Raw genomic sequence first — 21,943 nt, 5'->3', positions numbered from 1 at the left:
GACCCGGCTGAGGAGAAGACATGGGTGAAGTCCCATTAACTCTCCTAAGAAGTTCCTCAGATGGGTCCTGGTGCAGGGGGCTGGTGGAGCCCCTCTCCCTGGCCACAGCCTTGGATATACCCCAGCACTAATCCCTGTGTGTACAGTGGCTTGTGCCCCCCTCCTGCTGCACCCACTGCAGCCACAGGGATCCCAGCTCGGTCTCTCCCTTTGCCCCACCAGAGGATGAAGCACAAGGACACACACTGCAGCTGCTCTGGGGGTTGGTGGGACACTGGTCCTTCCAGTGAACTCATTGGTCATGGCAAGGAAAAGCCCATGGGGACATTGCTTAGTGTTACTCTGCATGTGTACCCACACATCTCCAGTGCCTAAAGGGGCCAACAAGAAACCTGGAGAGGGGCTTTTGACAAGGGCCTGTAAGGATAGAACGAGGGGAAATGGCTTTAAACTGAAAGAGGGGAGATTGAGATGAGCTCTTAGGCAGAAGCTCTTCCCTGGGAGGGTGCTGAGGCACTGGCACAGGGTGCCCAGAGGACCTGTGGCTGCCCCATCCCTGGCAGTGTTCAAGGCCAGGTTGGACACAGGGGCTTGGAGCAAGCTGCTCCAGTGGAAGGTGTCCCTGCCCGTGGCAGGGGTTGGGACTGGATGAGCTTTAAGGTCTGTTCCAACTCAAACCATTCCATGGTTCTATGAAATGTCACAACTGAAAAGGAAATGCATTGCAGGATGTATTGCGTTTATTACACCTGCCCACCTGTAATCGCTATCCTCAAAATCCACCATAGAATCAGAGAATGGTTCGGGCTAGAAAGGACCTTAAAGCTCATCCAGTTCCAATCCATCTTCTCATGTGTAAGAGATTAAACCAAACCCAAACCCAAACTCTGGTTGCAGAAGCTGCTTTGCCACCCTCATCCACGCCATGTAAACCTCCTCGAGAAAAAATCCCTGCCGACTGAAGGGCTCCTCTGTGCCTATGGAGTTTGTTCACAAGTTCCTCGTGTTACCTGCAGAGCACGCACCCTTGAGCGGCAGGGCACAGCGAAGCCTGCTTCCCTTCGAGCTCTGCGACGAGCTCCGGGTCACCCCCCGGCTGCGAGGGAGCCTGCGGAGCGGCGCGGAGCAGCGCGGCGGCTGCGGTCACCAGGGGGTAGCATTGGTTCGGCGCTGCGCTCCTGCCGCGGCTGCGGCGGCTCCGGCGGCCCCTCTGGGAGCGGTGCGTTTGCGGAGCCGGTCCTTCCCAGACCTTGAGGTCAGCGATTCCAGCGGGCGCTGAACGAGCCCAGCCCGACGGCGCTGTTACAATCGTCTGGTGGCTCTTCTGCAAACCAGCGGGTCCTTTCAGAGCCTCGTACTTCCTTCAGAGCCGCGCTCCTGGAGGCTTTGCTCCCCCGGGGCATGCACCAGCGCACCTAAACCCGAGAGTGGTCCATGTTGTATTTATTCTGCACTTTTACAGGTCCAATGTGGTAATCCAGGTCCTCACCCTGGCGCTGGCTGAAGGGGGATGCAGGGGAACCAGTCTCTAGCCCAGTGCTGGCTGTTATCACTTGGGAGCCCTGGTTTCTGTGAAGAAAAGGCTTGTCAGAGTGTATCTCAGCAGCCAGTGCTTGCCACAGACCTTGGTTCAGGCTGGGAAAAGCATTCTACATTTTTGATGTAATGTTTCCTAATGTTTCACCCAACAACCCATAAATTTCCCAAGAACAAGCTATAAAGGGTTTGTTTGAGGAGAAAAGGACAGATTGCTACAGGCTGTAACTGCGGAGTGAAAGAGAGGCCTTTAAAGAAGCTCTTGACAAACAGCAAAAGAAGTGATGCACGCACACAGAACTGCTCATCCTCTCCCCACCCCTGCATCCAAACCTGTCCCCTCTCCCAGAGGCCATGGGGATTGACCCTGGGTCTGCGCCAGTCCCTCTGACAGCGACAGCGCTTGGACATATTCAAGGTACAAATCAGGGCATGAACACTTGAGAGTAGCTTCCTGAGCATAGAGCACAGCACCTTGCTGGGGCAGTGGAGCCAAGGACACTTCTTACTCCACCTAAGCAGCTACATTTAAATTCCCCTAAACAATTACTTTAAAAGCAAGGAGAAGGACCTTGCTGTGTGCGAATGATTGCATTGCTCGCTGACCGTGCTCCGTGAACTCAGGCCTTTGTTGCCACCAAAGCAGTTTCTATACCTTTTTGCACGCATAGTTCCTGTGGATTTATACTAAATGCTCTTCAGACTTGTTAGTAACAGTCAGCAAGACAATCAGCACATGCTAAAGTCCTGCTCTGACAGTGCAATCAATTAAATATCAATTAATCAGTTAATCAGTATAGAGGATACAGAGAACAATGCTGGTGATGGCTAGTTTCTAACACTGAGTATTTCATGCTAGTTCCACACATGTAGCTGACAGGTACATTATTTTGGGGGGATGGACTTTCAGGCAGTGGGATTTCCAGTCTGCAGGGCAAATGCTTCCCCAGACGTGCTCATTAGAACAGCTCAATAACTCCCTTCCTCCACATCCCCTGTGTTTGCATCTTCTGCCATGGTCATTTTCAGCCAATATCCTCGCAAGGGAAATTTAGTAATGCTCCTGAAAAGCACTTCTTAAACTCAAATGCTCAAATATCCCCAATAACTGCATAAAAGATCATCAGTATAAAGCTGATACTCAGATGTATAATTACTATGCTCTCTCCTTGTTGCTACCTATATGAGATAGGAGGAATGAGAAACAAACCATGCATCCCGCATAACTCAACACCAGTCAGGAATTCCCACTGCTGACCTCAGGCTTTCCTGCCCTGTAGAGCCAAGGCTTTATCAGAGCAGAACATCACAGAGAGAAAAAATATGTTCAAGAATTTAGGGATTTGCTTCTAAATAGGAAGAAACTAAATTAGCCGTGGAAGCTGTCAGAAATTCCTTTTCCAGCTGTGGAGATAGGAAAGATGCCAGGATCCTGGCGTACCAGAGGTCGGCAATCTCCAGGACTCTGGCTGATACGTGTTTCCCACATGCTCTGCAGAGCTGAAGGGATCCAGCAACCTCCATCACAGCCACCCCAGCATCCCGCTGCCCTTTTCCTCTTGGAGATGCACTCTGGCCCTGGGAGAAGCTACCCCAGGGGTCAGTGCTGCATCTCCCTCTGCCCTTGGGAGCCTGGTGCCAGTGGTTATGTGAAGCGGGTCCTTGGCACTGACATTTGCAGCACCGGTGCTTCGGCGCTGAGGAAGCTGCTTGAACAGTTCTATTTCTAGAGCGCTCCTTACTGCTCCTCCTTCCTTTCTCCTCTGGTCTGTTGCCCCATCTGCACCCTTTTGCCCTATGAATCCCCAATACTTCTCATGGTAAAGCCAGGATAGGTGGCCCCAGAGACCTTTTCACCTTGGGGACGTCCTGCCTATGCCTTAACCTGATTTGGATGTGTCTGTGATGTGAGTGATACACCTACCCAGAGCCCGAGACCTCCAGAAGCCACTGCTCGTTTCCATAGACCCCCATAAATGGATAACTGGCTCTTTTAATCTTGTTACTAAATTGTAATGGAATTATCCCTCTAATCCTTTGGAGCAAGAGCAGAACTCAGCCACCAATATAAAATTAAAAAAAACCCAACCCTGCAGTAAGCATAGATTTTAAAAGTATTTATTTTGTGCCGCTCTCAGATAGGCTGTGTATAAAATTTTATTTCAGAGGAATAATGCCACGTAGTGCACTTTGTGGCTGCTCTGTGATTAAGTCCTTTTTAATCTGCTGTGTAGGGTGAGGTGCAGCGCTTTCCCAGCACAGCTCCCTCCATGCCAGACTCTCTATTAATGGGGTTACCGGCTTATCGGAAAGAGGCGGAATTACCCAGCTACAGGAGGTTTTTACTCTGATCTGCTTAGAAACCCGGGCCATGTCAGGGCAGGGAGGGCTCAGGGGAGTTAAGCCTGTTTCTTCCTCGGGACCATGTGCCCCTCACTGCTCTATTTTTCTTGCAAGGAACTTTCTAGCTGGTAAATCTGTTTAGAGCAATTGGTTCCTGCTGCTGCTCTGTCTGTCTGCCTCACAATGGGCAGCAATGGGATGCTGCCAGGACGAGCAGCTCACCCTGCTGACTCTGGGATGGGAAGGCAAAGACAGAGCCAGCAGACAGGTCAGCAAGTGCCCAGTACCTGAGGCTGACAGGACACAGTTGTAGTGAGCACAGAAAAAGCATCTTTGATGGAATTAATCACTGGCAATAGGATGGGCAAATGCAGTTGGCTCTGGAGCCCCGGGTACCTGGTGCCATCAGGAAAAGGCAGCTGGTGCTGCCACGGTGCAGTGCACGAAGCCATCCTGCTTGTAACCCCGCTGCAGCATCCTCCTCCTAGCCAGCAGTTTGCAGTAACAGGTCCTGTTCCTTCCTTTTCAACCACAGCTCCCAACTCTTGACTCTCAGAGGTGGTGGTGTAGCAGGGATGGGGACTGGGGCAGCAGAGGCTGCGCCCAGGACAAGCAGAGCATGGCAAGATGGGCTTTTCTTCACGCAGGACAAGCCCAAAGCTGTGGGGGCACAAGGAAAATAATTTGGCTGATGCAAAAGCATCCTCTGGAAACAGATGGTGTTATGGACAGAAACAGGTCCCTGCCTGTGCAGGGGCTCGTAGCAGCGTTTGTATGATGTAAAGGAAGAAACGTCAGCACGAGGGACCTGAGGTCCTGGTTTGCTGCGCGCCTGGCGCGTGGGGTGAGGCAGGGAGCGGGTTAGGGATGCGCTAGCATCTTGTCACAAAGCATTTGCTGACCTTTCCGTAAATATTTCTCAGAAAAGGCTAAAAGCCCGGGTCAGTTCAGAGGGTGCTGTGCTGTGATCAGCACTTTGCCTGGGGCCGCGGCCACGGCTGCCTCTGACAAATAGCACTTGACCCGAGCCACTGCGGGCGCAGGCAGCCACACGGCGCGGGGCAAGCGCGGCTCCACAGCACATCGCCAGCTTCACCGTGCCTGCTGCTTAACGCCGTCCCTTCCTGCAGCAGGCAGATGATGGGTTAGGGAATAGAATGCAGTTTTCTCCTTAATAAAGTGAACGCTGCAGAACACAAGACATGTACAAAAGACTGCTTCTCACCTGATGACTTTGCCTGGAGTTTGTACCCCCAGATTAAAGTGGCTTCATCCATTCACTTCCAAATAGCAAATATGAAGTGGAAAGAGCTTCGCGTAAGGTTGTATCGTCTGACTTAAAGCAACATTACAGGAGGGCAAAAAGAGGAAGGGTTTCACAAGGATGTTTCTAAATGTGAAGCGTAGTCCTTTTGTTGTTTGATGGCAAAAACCACTGCATGGAAATTAAAGCAGTGAAGTCTCACAGACCAGACCCCTGCAAATACTGTACTGCTAAATACAAAAAACACCCCACAAACACCATTTGCTGAAGGAGGCACTGTGACTGGCAAGCTGCTTTATCAGTTCTACCAGTCCATGCCTGGTTTCTTACATTGATGTAATTCTGGATCACATTGGACCAGCTTGCACTGAGGAAAAGGAAACCGATGCGATGGAACCTGGTAGCAAATGTTCACAACAGCGCTTGAGCTGCACTAGACCAGTTGCGCCACGTCTGTGAGGGGGCAGTCCAGGGGCAAGGAGACGAGGGGAAGACTTGCTGCACATCCAGCCTTCAACATGCTTTCCTTTGCATGCCAAGTACCTGGCATGCCAGTGCTTTCCTGAGCTATCTTCTGTTCCCACTCTGACCCAAATGCTGCCTGCACTGTGCATGACTGCTCCCTGCTCGTGCCCACCTCCGGCACAATCACTGCCCGCTGACATCCTCCCCCTGCTTCCCAGAGACACAGAGAGGGAATCTGCTGAAGGTGATGTCAGACGTTCAACACCCCCGTGGCATCCAAACGCTTGGGAGGCTGGCATGAGCATCGAGGGCTCGGCATGCCCCCATGCACCGACACAGACAGCCCCGCGCGCGGCGCTTGTTCCATTACGCGTGTGCACAGGAATGTGTGTGCATGTGTGCGTGGGAATGCCTGAGGCCCCCAGCCTGCAAAGATTTATGTACATGCTTAACTCTTAGCAGATGAGAAATCCCACTGAGACTATGCATGTGCTACAGGTTAAAGACAGGCATAAAGCTTTGAAGAGTCTAAATCTTAGATTATAAAGATTATAAATTTTAGGAGGACGAGGACAGCCTGTGTCTGTGCAGCTTGCCCTGCAGTCAAGGGGTGAGCTTCTGCCTGCAGTTGCCCTACCTCACCTTAGTCCTGTTGGTTGGTATCAGCACAAAAGGAGTGGAATGGTGTGCAGCCCCTCTGAGTGCCGAGCATGGCTTGGGGAGGATCTGGCAGGCCAGTGGTCATGGTGTGGGCATCAGGGGAACACATTTCTCAATGCACTAGCTCCAACAGTTCAAAAGAAGAGAATGCGATGAGAAACAGATGATACATCCATTCTTCTTTCGGCACCAGAGCTCCTACACTCATCAACAGCACCATGGAGTGAGTCACAGGCTGCTGGCAATGCTTGCACAAGGAAACCAGCGGATCCAGGGGCTCCTCATGAGCATCAGCCCCTCTTCTGCCTTAGCAAGACCTTGAGGAGCTGATGCAGGAAGAGCCAAGTACAGAAAATGGGGATGTCTGAGCCTTGTCAGGGCATCCACACTGGTGATGGGCAGCAGAGCCTCTAGTGCAGGTCTAGGGGTCCGGGGGTCCTTGCTTACCCCATCACAGGGAACAATGCAGCACGCAGGTGGCACCAGCCATCCAGCTTTACTTGGTGTAATTGCAAAGGGACAGGGCAAGAGGAAGCTACTTCCTGCTACTCTGTATTTTTAATTCATATTTTCACAGCTCTGCCTGCCCTAAATCCCAAGCAGATGGTGCAGCTCAGCCCATCTCCTGCAGCAAGGATGATCCCCGGGGCCTCCCTGCAGAGAGTGTACATTTCAAAGGATAATTCCATGAGCACTTCTTACCCTGATCCGGAGCCTTCTGAGCATCCATATAGTTCATCACTCTTCACACAGGTCTGCCCCTGCCGCGTGCCAGCTCGCACTGGTGGTTCCTTTTCCCCATTGAAAGGTGAGCAGAGTCACAAGGACTCAGATGTGGCCTTGGAAGCAAAGGGAGCTGTGAAATGCAAAAGGCACAAGTGAGAAACGGGAAGGAAAACAAAGAGAAAATAAGGAAAATTTTGGTATTATTTCTTTGATTTACACTACAAAAATAGGAACCATCCCCACACCTTCCACATGTGGAGGCGACCCCAACTCGGCTGAAGCAGCAGCAAGGGAAACCCCTTTACAAAGCAGCCCCTTCCCTGCAGCACCTTTTTGTGCTCGGGAAGCATTTCTGCACTAACAAATCCCCTTTGATAATTGTGTTGCAAAAGCCTCACTCTGAATATTTAATAGAATTATTGCTAGTTATCAGCACAAGTAGGCGATAAATCACAGGCCGCCTTTACCCAACAGCAGGCAGAGCCATTAGGGGGTTTCGATCACAGTTCCCACCATGCCCCCTGTGTCAGAATGACCATGAATTAAAAGGGAAAACAAACAAACAACATCCCCCCCCAAAGGAAGGGTTCAATTCCTTCGACAGACACAGCAGCTCTTTCAAGCTGTGGCCTGAGCCCCACTGTCCCTATTGCCACAAGCCCAACTTTCGGGTGCCACCTCTGCAGCAGAACCCTCTGGCTCTGCCCCCCCCTTTGCCGTGTAGGAACGAGGTGATCTTTTAGCTGCCCTTTGTCTTGGAAAAAGAATTAATTCTCATTTGCATTACCTCAACTAAATGTCACCCACCGATATTTTGTTAGACATTAGCAGCGCTGGCAGAGAGGGGCACGGGATAATTGCGTTCTGCCTAGCGCTGGGATTTACATAATTTCAGACAGCAATTAAAGAATCCCTGGGAATTATTTTTTTCCCCCCCCTTCCTCCCTCTTCCAACCTCTCCTACAAAGAAAGTGTTCGTTTACATTAAGCACTCAGCTCCTCGCTGTTCATTTGCATAAAATTAAAGGTTTTTGTGCTCGGGAACAGCAGGGTAACATTTAAAATTCCCTTTCAAAAAGCTCACCTTAGAATAATAAAACGTTAATATCATTTCACGGGCTGGAGAAGGTTGCCAGCTGCCTTTCACTTCAAACTTTTACCCAATACTAACTGTTTGGGTGGGTAAAGCGAGGATGGTTTTGCTTGGTGGGGTTAAGATATAAACTTTGTTGAAGAAGTGCAGGGATGGAAATGTGCTCACCGATGGGTCTCTGCAGGGCTACTCCGGAGCAGAATGTTTGTTTACTCCATAGTTTTTTAATTAAAAAATCATGCAAAAGAGCAGCAGCGGAATATTACCGGCTTTAATGTGCCGACATACTCCAGGCTGCGAGAGGAAATGCAATTTGGATCACACCCCTTTCATTTGCTTTCATGGAGATGGAAGCAACGCTCCAGCACAAGTCTGCAACGTGAGATAACTTCCACTCTGAGACTGCATTTCCATGCCCAGAGCAGGGTATGGTGCAGGCAGGGAGGCAGGAGGAACAGGCAGCAAAGGTGGCATCACCCAAGGCTGAAGCTCTCCCAGCCATCAGCTGCCTTTATTCTGAGCTCTCTATCAGCACTGAATAATAAAAAATGACATTTCCATTTGAGGATGACACTGCTGAGGGTCCCTGAATGACCTTTCTTATATCACCAGGGTCCCTCGTGCTTGGGAAGAGTTGTCAGCAGCATTGTCCATCCCATGTGCTAAGGGCAGAGCCCCCAGGATGGGGAGGACAGGCTCTGCAGGTATCCGACACGGCTGCAGCCAGGTGAGGAACAACCCTCCTGGGATCCAAGCATCCTCCAGGTCACCAGGATAGGGTCCTGTGTGGCACTGGGGGGAGGCAAACTAACCCAGGGCAGAGATGCCCCCTGCTTGAAGGCAGGGCGTCCAAAGTACCCTCTTAGTCTCTGCCCGGACCCCTGGGTGCCAGCCTGAGTGCAGGACCACAGCAGACAGAGGGTGAGAGGCATGGGGCTGCCCTGTCCTCTGGCTTTTGTGGGGTCCTCACAGCACCCACCCTCTCCCTTCCTCAGCTTTATGTTGCTCACCAGTACTGACACTGCTCCTCTGCAGCCGCCACCAGCCCTCACCCCATCCCACAGCATCCCTCCCCACTGCCCCTATCACTATTGCACCTCACAGCCATGGTTAGGGGGCTCCCCTTACAGAGGGGTTCATGAAGCAGCCGAGGCAGGAGGAGCTCTTCCACCTGGCAGTCCTCTTATCTGCCACCATTTGGGGCTGCTGTAGGATTGTTGCAAAAAGTATGTCATTAAAAATGAATCTGGATCCCAGCCGTTGTGTTATCTGACTGGTTCACAGGCGGGAGAGCAGTGAGCACAGCCTACGGTCCCCAGTGCCCATGTCTGATCCCTGCTCTTGTCTCCAGGATACTGGAACCCCTACCTGCCAACAAGTGCCACGTTTCCCCAGTGATTCACCCAGGGAATCCGCACCTTTGCTGCTACATCAGGCACATGCACAGGACAGAGTCAGGCTTATAAGCATTCAGATCTCCAGCAGCCTGTTATGTCTTCCAAACTGTATCCCTGTAAAAATGAATATAAATTAGGCTCAGCAGGCTGTATAGCTCCCATGAGAAGCTCGCAACTAAAACATGTGCCAGTCTTGTGTCAGCCAGCGCCATCATCACCCGCATCACCTCTTTTGCCAGGGTGCATCCCTGTTCTCCATCATTTTCTACATCCTCCTCTGAGAAGTTTTCAAATCCAACACAAAAGCTGCCTATTGTGGGCCAGCAAAGCCACAAGCAGGCAGCAAAGCCCGAAATAAGGAATAAAATACTTTATGTGGGGGAAACGTGGAGTAACCCACCTCCTCCATGAATGCCTGGAGCAGGCAGCAGCAGAGCCGACAAGCACCAGGCAGATGCCCCCTAATAGGAGACCACTGCACCCCAGAGATGGGACCATGCACTCACTTCCCATTTAACGCCCCAACCCCTGTGACTGCAAGGACCAGATGCTTTGATTTATAAAGCAAAACCCATATTTTCTTTCCTTGTATTTTTGATACTCGGTGAATATTTGATCTTTCACATCTGCTCCATTGGGGCCAGCAGGACTGACATTTTCCTGCTCTGAATGACCCACTGTGGTTGCCATCCCACAGCACAGATGTGCCAGCACCCATCACACAACCCCTGCTCACGGGAGCCCAAAGCATCGCACACAAACGCAGTGCACGTGCAGAAGCAGACATGCCACCACATGCCAGGCTCACGGAGGCAGAGATCACAAGGGATGCTGAGGAGTGAGCTGTGTGTTCACAACCTGATGGAAACCCAGGGCTCCATCCTCACGGGAAGCACTAGCTCTTCAGAAGCCATTTGCCTTCCGGGTGAAAACGAAACAAACTTTGAAAAATGGAAATGAAGAGGATTTGCTTGGGAATTTCTCTCTGGGAAAGTCATTAATTCATTTCAAAATTTTTCATTTCAAAATTTGTTTTCATTATTTCCCATTATTTTATGACATCAGTAGTAGCGCATAATGTGACCTGTCATATCATGTCAAGTCATGTCATAATATGCATAATAGTAGTAGAAGTGCATAATATTACATGTCATATTGACATAATCAGAATATTCTATTATTATTGACTTTGTCAAACTAATTACAACACAGACAGGAAATACTTTGCTCTAGAAAATAAGATTAAAAAGGCACAAACTATAAAAAAAGTCAGTTCTTTCCCCTTGCAGCCACATTCTCAATGTATTTGTATAAAAACATTTAGACTAGTGTAGTACATCATGCTATGAATTGTTACATATAATTCCATGAAATAATGGAGTAAGAAAAATTGAGTCCAAGTAAAATTACCTGTTTGAAAGTATTTCAGTTTTTCGTAATAAACAATTCTCAACACAAAATTAGCAAATCCTCCTGTATATGAAATCTAAAAGTTCCCCCTATGAAACACCTACATGGAAACAGTCATAGAAACAAAACTTCATGTGCCCAAAGGCAATGAAGCTGGTGAAGGCTCTGAAGCACAAGTCCCGTGAGGAGCTGCTGAGGGAACTGGGGGTGTTCAATCTCTCCTCTTAGGGGAGACCTTCTCATACATTACATTACCTGGAAGGTGGGATTGGTCTCTTCTCCCAAATAACAAAAGAGGAAATGGCCTCATGTTGTGCCATGGGAGGTTTAGATTGGACATTAGGAATAATTTCTTCTGAGAAAGGCACTGGAACAGGATGCCCAGGGGAGTGATGGAATCACCATCCCTGGAGGCATTTAAAAGATGTGTAGATGTGACACTTAGGAACATGGTTTAGTGGTAGACTTGGCAGTACGGGGTTAATGGTTGGACTCAATCTTAAAGCTTTTTTCCAACCTGTTTCTGTACAGAACAATATTTCAGAGAAGATCCCCGACAGCTCTGCAGTGTTTGCAGAAGTGCTGTCCCACAGGGTTTGAGGTGCTGCATCACATCCGTGCTGCACCGGCATGCTCATACCCGTACCCTCCACACACATGGCCATACCCACCTCTTCAGAACCATCCCCCTCCATGCCTGGGCTCACATTGAGCCCACTGGGATTTCTAATTGACTTGACATGTTATAAATTGCCTAACTTGGCTGTGATTGCTGTGAAGAATGGTACTTTAAAGGACTCAATATCTGTATATCTGCCTTTGATAAACATTGGCTTGCTGAGCTTAGATCTTATTTATTTACCCTTGGAGCAGGTTCATTACTATGTATTAGGTAGATATGACATATTTATGGAAATATGGGGACTCTTTGTGGAATATATTAAGATTAAATAAATCGTTGACTAGGTGGTCAAGAACTACAGCAATCCTGATGAATGATTCCATGATTTTTTTTTGATCCTTGTATAATTTTAAAAGCCATCCCCCCTTTGTCTTCCTGGCCTGCAGAATTTCCCACACCATCATTAATGCACACAAATGCAAGGTGTGCACCTTTGCTTGGGAAGAAAACTCCAGGTCCTGTGTGGCCTACACCCTGTATGAAGGAAATGCACCTGGGTACCAAACCCCATTCCCTGGGAACCTGCTTAGCAAGGTGAGAAATGCTTCCAATTCCTTTATCCCTCATCATCCCATGCACTGTAAGCTGCCACGTGCATCCATTAGCCAATGGATTTACATATCTAATGGCACACTTTCACAAATTAGTGGTAATTACATTTAAAACAGCTATTTTGATACAAATCAATGAGAGCCACAGCTAATGACATAAATGCTATTTCACATGTCCCTTGGCCTCATTGCAAACACCGGAGGATACACACGCAGCACATACCGCAGTGTAGCAGTGCAATGCCACCAGCAGACTCAAAGCAAAGTAGTTTTCCTGGTGGGATGAAACCAGACTTAAACAGAACAGAGCTACTACAAAAGCTTCACAGCCACTCTCTGACCTGTGGTATTTGAGTTCTTTCCTCCTCTTTCTTCCCAGTCCTGCTCACGTTTTAATACTTGGTATTTGGTAATGGCAATGCTAGCTGCAAAATGAACATGGCATCAGCACATGCAACTATGTGACCCAAAGCATCCCCATCTCTGAGCAGGCAGGGTACCACATCAGCACCAACAGAGGCTGAGTCCCAGCACAAACACTTACCCCCATTAGCATCCACGCAGAGCTCACCAGGGCTGGTCCCCCATAATGTGGAGCACTGTGCCCATGCATGGCAGAACCTCAGACTCTTCCTCTTGCATCCCTTTCCTGGCATCTTTATTCCCATTCCATACCACTCCCCATGGTGCCCTTGGTCCCACAGAGGTTCCAGGCAGCAAACACAGGACTGAACACAGCAGCAACCAGAGGACCTCTGTAAAGTGTGCATCATGGCTCAGGACAGCAAGTAAAAGTCCATAAATATTGAGGAATTCTTAAGGATAGTTAAATAGCAAACTATCTGTTGATAATAAAATTTGCTTGCTTCTCACAAATATCCAATTTTCCTACTATCCAAAGAAAGGAATTGGGTGTCTGCTTCCTAAATTGTTTTAATCTCTGGCAAAGAGTGCTTCTGGCAGAGTCCCTCAGCTGGAAAATAGGAAATGAGTCTGAAACAATAGACAAAGTGAGTAATACAGAGCTTAAGATGTCTGATCTTGATCTTGAGAAGTGAAGTTTAAAGAGATTCCTCAATCCACCTGTATGTGGCCACCCTGGGAAGGAAAGTGCCCTTCCTGGGGAGGGCCAGGGGTGCTGTGTCAGGTCTGGCAGTGATACACACTCCCACCTGGCTGCCCAGTACAGTGGCAACCTGGAACATGTCTCCCCAGTGAGAGGAATGCAGTGCCTCCTTGTCAGGATGCCTGTGCCACTGGGGACTGACACAGTACCATCAGCTTTAGCAGCTTGCCCAGGCTTTAATACAAGTGATCTCTTTAATTCATCTTCCCACCCCTTATGTGCAGCCCACTGCTCTGACCCTTCAAATACAGACCCTACATGCCACTGCCAGCAATGGTCAGTGGGTGCTGCTGTACCTGTAACAAACCAACCTGGGTGCTGCGCACCTGCAGCCCTCACCTTCCCTCTGCACCTTCCTCCCCACCTGCACATCCATCAAACTGCATCTTTGCTTTACCTTTGTAAAGAGGTTTTCAAACATTTTTCCTCAATAGCCTTAAAGAACCAAGAAACCTTAAAAACCTGGAGGTGAAAATAGTAACCTTCTGCTCATCCCCCTGCAGAGAGACTTTTTGTAACCCTGTTAACAACATCCATGTCACTGTGACACTAATTGAACTTTTCCATGCAAAGAGGCCCCTGTACAAATGTCAGCCCCACACGTGGGGATAAATCCTGCAGCAGTCTTCTTCTGAGGCTGGTTTGTATAGAGCAAGGGTCCATAGAGAGACCCACTGGCGAACCACCCTGTGTCACAGGGCAGAGGGATCCTCTGGAGCCTGCATGTGATTTTTGGACTGGAAAATGCATTTCCAATGGATACCCATTGGATTTTTTCCAATGGATGCGGTATTTATCATCCAAATCTTTCCTGCCAGGACAGTGCTCTCAGCATCGCACACCAGTGCCGCGCTGAGCACTGAAGGAAACGCTCTTTTCCATCGCACTAAGTGAAACAATTCAGACCAGGAAAATCTTGATAAAAGTTTAATTAGGAAAACGGTCTCCATCTGTAACATATCCCCATTCTCCCCATGTATTAACCCTTTTGCCATAAATCTGCCACCCTTGAAGAAACCTGCCTTCCTTACAAAACCTACTCAGGGTTCACATTATTTTAATCAGTTAGAGGGGTTTAATACATTATTGATTTTTAGGAGAATTGAAAAAGCTCCCGTATTAAGTCCAGGTTGCTTATTCTTTCTGTATATGACATTCAGGTACTTGTGAAAAATTATACCAATTATGAAATCAGCCATTTACTGCTTCAAAGTGCAATCAGTTGTCACACTGGAAAGCACTTGCTCCTGAATATTATTAGTTGGGCTATGTGCACAGGAAAGTGCTGAGAGGAAAGACTTTAACCAAAGGGCAATTGCATGAAATTTACTTAGAAATAGCTATTTATCACCCTTGGATTTCCTACTGTTCAAATCCACTGCAGACACTTTATGGAATGAAACAGCCATCTCACCAACGTAACTCAGCCAACTGAGGGGGCTTTTTCCTCACTGACATTAAATGAAAAATTTAGAAGTCATTGTAACAGCTTAAAGATGCATTATCCTTTTTGATGTGCAATTTTAGCTTCATATCAAAAGCCATATAAAATAACCCCCGCACAAACACAAAAAAGGAACTTTAAAAAGTTTTATGACATGTAGTTCATCTTACCTTTTATGCATCTAACAGGCACCGCTTCTCCCGCTGTTCTCAGAGACCATTGCATGATTACCACTATGGGGGAGAAAATATTGCCATAGCAGCAGCAAAACCAGCCGAAGGAAGGATTAGTCTCTGGAGCTTGGGAAATGGAGGGGGAGAAGCTGAGCACCACAACGCCAAGCAAATTCCTCTGAAGCCAGAGCACAGTGGGATTGCGGGAGAGCTGCCCATTAGAGAAGCCTTCAGTTGTGTCACAAACTGCACCATTAATGGGTTTTGCTGCAGGCAGTGAAGTGAGAGGGAACATAAATTAAAGAGGGTACACTCAAAAGGGATTTCTAGCTCGGTAAGGATGTCTTGTCCACTTGGTTTCCAGAGCAGGCATGAACTTTAGAAGGCAAGGTCAGCTTCTCAACGTAGGAATGGAACTGGTCAGCCTGGGAGCACTGGCACAGCACCATTAATACGCAGGGCTAACGTATTTGATTACTGATAGATGTGACCACCTGGGCTGCAGGGAATATCACAGAGCGAGCACAGCCACCTCACACACCTTGTACACAAGGTGCCGCTTCTTCCTCTTCTAGTTTCCCCAGGTAGAATCCACAATGAGAATGGAACGTTGTGATTTACACGTTGGAAGCATGGTCAGGTGGACAGTAGGGAGTGTCAATACAGAGCCAGTCACCATGGGAATACAAACAGTGTTCCCACAGGAAAATGGGAAAGCAGCTCTTAACCCACCAGGTCTTGAAGACCTGAGTCAGGAGCACACTGAAAATCCCCATACCTTTGAGTATGCTTGGCTTGTACACAGCAAGAACACCCAAACCAGCCCAATGGTTAGCAGACAATACAAGATGCTTCCCCACTGCAGGCCTGTCCCAGCTCCTCTCTAGAGAGGGTCAAATCCAGGGATGAAGGAAATACCAAGCCAGAAATAGGCTCCTCTTCCTTCACCTTGCTCCTGCCATGCGGGTTAGAGACCTGCTGGTCCCACCAGTGAGGGCTGGGCATCCACCATTTGTTATCTGAGCTGTGCTGGATGAGCCAAGGGACCACAGGGATCACTTCAGCACACACATCACCGTGCTGCAGCTCACCAAGACAAATCCGAACACACTTCCCACAAGCATGCACACTCCTGGCTGGGGAATTCTCACTCTGAGCATTTCAAAAGCAGCTGAACCTGGTCCCCAAGCATTCAACCTCACTCCCTATGGGGCCTGGGCATGTACTGCCTTCAGTTAAGCAGCCAAACACAGCCACAGACAAGGCTTATGTTACTTGCCAGAGCCAAAATCTGTGCTCCAGAAAACAGGCAACTTCAAAATCATCTTATTCTAGAATTCCAGGTCCCGATGAAGAAAGGAGGTGCTGAAACGAGATACCTCTCCAATATCCTTCAGCATGGCATGGGTGCCTCAGGTGTCTCATAAGCACGTTACAAAATGCGCCAACAGTAGTCTTAACAAGTAACAACAACTGAGATCTAAACAGCCTGCTTTATAGCACAGAAACAGAACACTTGGTGTATTTTAACACAGCAAAAGGGTTGTTATACCACCATTTAATTTAATAAATAGTAAAGTATTTATAAATGAACCATTTCATAAAGTGTTACCAATTTCTCCATACACAATAATATGATTTGCACAAACGTTTGTCCTTGAGGCAATAGGAATTTTCTTTGCAAATCAATCCTTACAAGGATTGTAATTAGTATCCGTTAAGGCAGCTCACAGTACCTGTAGCTGTATTTCTCCCATAAAAGCCCTGATTGCTGCAAGCTCTCACACAAAGCTAATGACACAGAAGGAAAATGCACACATCGTCTAGACTATTCATTTTAATCAGGCAAGAGTGATTTTTTGTGGCCCATTTGATATGACTTTTACACAAGATACAACCTCGCTCCACAGGGGCTGGCGGAAAAGGTCAACACTGCTGTATAAAAATACATTTAAAGGAGTTTAAGAAAGCAAAAACTCCAGATAAGGACCAGCATTGTGTGGGCAGAGCTGCAGATGTTACATGCAGCCAGTGATTTCTGAGAAATGTGTAGATCTAGTTTTAGATGCTCAAAAATTAAAAAGGGGCTTATTTCGTCAGCATCTTGCCTTAGCAATGGGCTGCAGATGAGAATGTGTGATGGCACATGTGCGAGTTAAGGTGGGTTAGAGCAGATACCGTTCCTTTAGGAAAGGTTTTACACCCAAAAGCGAGCACCCAGCTGGAAACCAAGAACTGGCTTTGCCCAATACCCTGCGTTGAAGCACAACCACATTTATGAACAGCTTGTGGTGCCCAGAGGATCCGGATTGTGATGAGGAGCAGGACACAGGGCTCACCACACTTGGGGCTGGCAGCAGAAGAGCAACCCCAGCCCAGTGCTGCCTGCCCATTGGCACACAGCACACAGCCACACCAGCTCCCCTGTGCTTAAATCAGTGTTTTCCAGACTCAGTCATTATCACACACTGCTCCAAAGCGGTGCTTTGCTGGGTGCAGTTTAGCTAATACCGCTCTTGATGATGCATGCTAGTGCAAAACACAATTAGAGACCCTCCCGTGGCCAGCAGGAATAACACAAGCCATCCCCACGGAGCCAGAGCTGCTCTGAACAGCAGCACACAAAGGCAGCCGTACTGCCAGTCTCCTGGTTCTCCTGGTAATCACACTCCCATGCCAGGGAATCCCGCACACACAGCACCAAGAGACACAAAAGCCACCATCCAGGGGTGTCTACTCTGGGGCATCCCACCCATGGATGCTCCACACCTCTGCTGGTGGCTATCACAGGACACTGGCACTCCTCAGCACAGCCACATCCTCCTGGTAGCAGCTCTGATCCAAGCCACATATGGAACAGGAGCCTTTGGACCCCTTGAACACAGGCCTGAATCAGGGGGTTCACCTGGAGCACCCCAGTGCTTTCTGCTGCACTCTAAGTGCCACCAAACAACACAGCAGGACCAGGATTTTTCTGTGAACAGGGTCTAAAATTCCAGCTCTAGGTCCAAGTTCCTGCATTAACCATCCCATTCATCATCATTACCCACAGGCACTTCACCTGCTGCCCCAAAGACAGCGGCAGGGGGAGGGACTGATGCACTTTGTTCCTTCCTCCTTCCAAAGGAGGGGAGGCCAGGCATCAGTAAGATCATTGATCTGGAGCACTTGCCTGTCCTCCTGAACAAGGAGGAAGTTAATTCATCACAGGATGGAGAAAACCCAGTCTTTAAATTCCTTGGTTCCTTAATTAAAGGGAACTTCACAATGTTTGGCTAAACCTTGCTCCAAGGACCCAACTGCAGTGGTTCAAACACCCAGCTCAGTTGTTCAGGGTTCAGAGCAACCTCTGACACAGTGGTGCTGATGACAGATCACTCTGGCATCCTTGTGCAGCCCCTTTGGGAGCTGGACCTAACACCCACCATGGGGTGGAGAACCAGCCCCTGCACCCACATCCCACATCTGCAGATGCTGCTGTGCCGGGGAGCCCAGAGAGCAAGAACAGCCAAGTCCATCACAAACCTGGCTGCAAGGAGAGCTCCTTGGCACTCTCCAAGAGGCGCAAGGGGAAGATTAATCTTAATAATCACTGTTCTCAGCTTGCCCCATGCTCAGGCCTCCCCTGCACAGGTCTCCCACATCCCCATCTCCTCTCATGCAGGGCTGCACTGAGCCCAGCCTGCAGGGGAAACCCTGCATCCTGGCTGCCAGGCTCAGCAGCGCCTTGAGGCTTTTCCCCTCCTGTCCACAAAGTAAATGAAGTGGGGAGAGTAATACAGTGCGCTCTCAGCACGGCTGACAAGCCTGTGCCTCTCCCGGAGTCGCTGCGCTGGTATTAAACAGACAAGACAAGCTCGCAGTCAGTTATCGGCCAAAAATATAATGAAGGAACAGGGCGGCAGAGCAAAGCCGAGTCACCCCGACCAGCCAAGTGGAGAATTGAATTTCTCACCAGCTCCCCAGCAGCAAAGCATCTCCGCGCTGCGGCCTCGCACCGCACCAACAGCTCTGACCCAGCGGCCACAGCAGCTCACTCCATCGCCACAGGGCTGGGAAGGGGATGCCCCAATCTCATTTACTAGAGCAGGGTTTGGTCACCACAGCAAAGTGCTCAGCACAGCACAGGGCGTCAGAGGGGTGACATTTACCCATCGCTGCACAGCAGCAGCCTGGGCGAAGCACAAAGCAGTGTGCAGGAGACAGGGGCTTGGGAAGTGCTTTCGACCCAGCAGCAAAGCAGCCAAGGGTAGAGAGATCCCAGCCCTGGCAGCATGGGTCCAGCCAGAGCAGCCATGCAGCTACTGGGGTGCACCAGGGAGCTGGGGACCCTGTGCCCCCAGTGAGAAGTAGGCATCTTGGCCCTCAAGCCTCAGGCGCTCCTTGAGTTTGCCAAGAGGGGGAGAGTTTACAGGAAACTAAACTGTAAAGAGATCTTGATGCCAGCAGAGCTGCCTGGACCCATTTTGGGCTCCTTCCATTTGAGTCCTTTTCCATCCCTTTGTTTCCAAAAGAACACTTCTGGAACTCTTCCCTGGTGTTAGTGCTCTGCACTCAGTGTCACAGGCAACTCTGGAAGAACAGTCAGTGGTTTGGGACAGCCCCAAACCCAAAACACACACAGAAGCAGAGGGAATAAATCAGCTGCCAGAGAGAGCAAACATGGTGCAGGTTAATGTAAAGGTACCCAGCTCTTTAGCTACTCATCCTGAGCTGTAAAGCAGGAGGAACTGGCTTCAATCTCAGCCCCTGTTCCAGCACGTGCTACGGAACTTATTCTCTGAGGGCTTTTTTCATTCACATTATCACAAATGAGAAAACCTACAAAACCCCTTATCACACAGTGACCCTAGGGTACCACAGCTTGGCCGAATGCATGTATTTCTGGGCTGATGCACAAATTTCAGACCCTTTTTGGGAAGCATTTTGAAGTTCATTTCAGTGAAAGGGGAAGAGGCAGGACACTCCGAGCATGATAGATCCTTTAAAAGATATAGCTGAAGTCCATAACTTCAGCTAGCTAAGATTTGCATAGCCAGCAGCTCATCAGGACCGGGTCCCACTGCATCCACACCAGCAGCCCAAGAGCTGCAGCCAACATAGGGGTCTTCCTCCTTGCAGACCACAGAGCAATCCCCATGCTGACTGCCGGGGGTGCTGACACCAGGACACTGCTCCCCACACCACAGAGGAGCTTTGCTCCTTGCAGCGCTGTGACAGCACCTGAGCAAAGTGACACGGTAACAAATGGGCTGAACCAGCCAGTTTCTGCCTGCGAGAAATCATGCAACGATTTTCGGCTCCGCACAAACCTTTACAGCCAAGTTATAAACTCCTGTAAAGTGCTGACAGACCCTTCGCTCCAGCAGTGCTAGCAGGTGCCCCGTAATGAATGTGCTGAATGACCTACCAAGCAAAGTTATTGAGGCAAAAAGCACCACGGTCATTCAACAAACAATTAGAGAGTGTCCTGGTGGGGACAGCATACTAACAAGGGAAGGAGCCCAGAAAAGCTGAGTAAGCATCCTGCCTGTCCCCCCCAAATTCCTCCTCTTTTCCATCCTGGGCTCTGATCTATAGCATGACTCACCAGAGCTCCAATAAAGCTTTAGAGATTGTTATGCTAAATGAGAAAAAAAAGGAAGTAATTGCCTTTCCCCCATCTAGAACTCCCGATATATAACTTGGAGAAATATAATTAGCTGCTAACTTCAAAGATGCATTGGAGTTTTTTTGCAATGGGCATTGAGACCCTGTATTAAAGAAAGCTAAAAGAAAAATGATACACTCCTCCTTGTAAATGGAATAAGACTTAAAGGTTTTAATTAGGATTCACTATGCATCTACAGCCAGGAAAAGGGGAAAAACAGCCTCATAGTATCTTACTGTTTGAAAAACACATATTGGGGAAGAAGCTTTCTGCAAAAATAATTAAGGAGAGTGACGCATTTTTGTCTTTGAGCAGTAATTATCTATTATTAAAAATAAGCTGCTCTTTTTACTCCATTTAAAATTAAATTACTTCAAACAAAGGAAGATCTGTGCAAGGAGGACCAGAGGCACCCGCTTATTTGGGGTGGGGGAATCAGTCACACAGTGCACACAGGAAAGTTCTGAGGAAAATCTGGAACACATCCTGCACAAAGGGGAAGAGCACCTGCCTGCAGTGGTCCTTGGAGTCCCTGCAGGGTGGGTACTGGGGTTCTCAGAGCCTCTTGCTTAGCAATGGGGCTCCCACAATGTCTTCCCATGGGAATAGCCTTCTTTCCCTAGAGAATTACCTGCGTGTCAAAACCAGGCAGAGGAAGAGCTACAAGAGGCAGAGGAAGAGCTACAAGAGGCAGAGGAAGAGCTACAAGAGGCAGAGGAAGAGCTACAAGAGGCAGAGGAAGAGCTACAAGAGGCAGAGGAAGAGCTACAAGAGGCAGAGGAAGAGCTACAAGAGGCAGAGGAAGAGCTACAAGAGGCAGAGGAAGAGCTACAAGAGGCAGAGGAAGAGCTACAAGACAGTGCTATTTCAGCCAACTGGGACAGGAGGACAGAGACTCATTTTCCTTTGTAAGAAACCAGAATAAGCCTCATGCAGGGCTGCCCACATCCCAGGGCATGGCTCAACTGCTCATCAACAAGAGCAGAGCTGCAGGCTCAGCCCACACTTCCCTTGGTCTAGCACACCAGACATCCCTACTGGTTGGGTTACCTGCACCCTCCTCAAGGCCATAGCTAAGAGAAGACTTGTAATCTTTCGGGGTACACCGCAGCAGAGTAAGGTGAAACCCATGCTAGAGAACTACCAGACAGAAACAAGATTAAGTATTGCTTAGTATTTAAGCCTCCAGTCACCAGAAAGCATCCTATACCTGGTTCAAAGCAGTCCCTCCACATCCAGAAAGTTTCATAACTGGAAAAAGGGCTTCCCAAAACAACAGACAACATTTAAGAAGCTGATTTCCAACTTACCTTTTCCTAGTGCTACAGACACTGAGCAGGAACCCAAAGCAAGGAGCCCAACAACTCCAATCCCACACCCAGCATCCCACCCAAAGGTGAGAGTTACTCATCATTAACTTCAG

The 21,943-nt window shown here is 48.9% G+C and overlaps 1 long non-coding RNA gene across 2 annotated transcripts; it reads right to left on the bottom strand.

Moving 5' to 3' along the window:
- Positions 1-3,638: 3,638 nt before the first annotated feature.
- LOC134175325 (uncharacterized) lies at positions 3,639-21,917 on the bottom strand. 2 transcript variants are annotated; one of them, XR_009968974.1, is made up of 3 exons: positions 21,831-21,917; positions 6,971-7,124; positions 3,639-4,539 (listed from the first exon to the last, which is right to left on the bottom strand). It is a non-coding gene; the product is annotated as an uncharacterized LOC134175325 (long non-coding RNA). The 2 variants fall into 2 exon arrangements; XR_009968973.1 differs by lacking the exons at positions 3,639-4,539; positions 6,971-7,124 and adding exons at positions 8,834-9,598; positions 14,868-15,137.
- Between the last annotated feature and the right edge of the window lie 26 nt (positions 21,918-21,943).

This window comes from Pezoporus occidentalis, unplaced genomic scaffold (assembly GCF_034315485.1).
Source record: "Pezoporus occidentalis ecotype Australia unplaced genomic scaffold, CSIRO_AGI_Poc_V1 ctg68, whole genome shotgun sequence".
Taxonomy (NCBI): domain Eukaryota; kingdom Metazoa; phylum Chordata; class Aves; order Psittaciformes; family Psittacidae; genus Pezoporus; species Pezoporus occidentalis.
The sequence above is the reverse complement of the archived record's forward strand: the minus strand, read 5'-3'. Positions and strand labels throughout refer to the sequence as shown.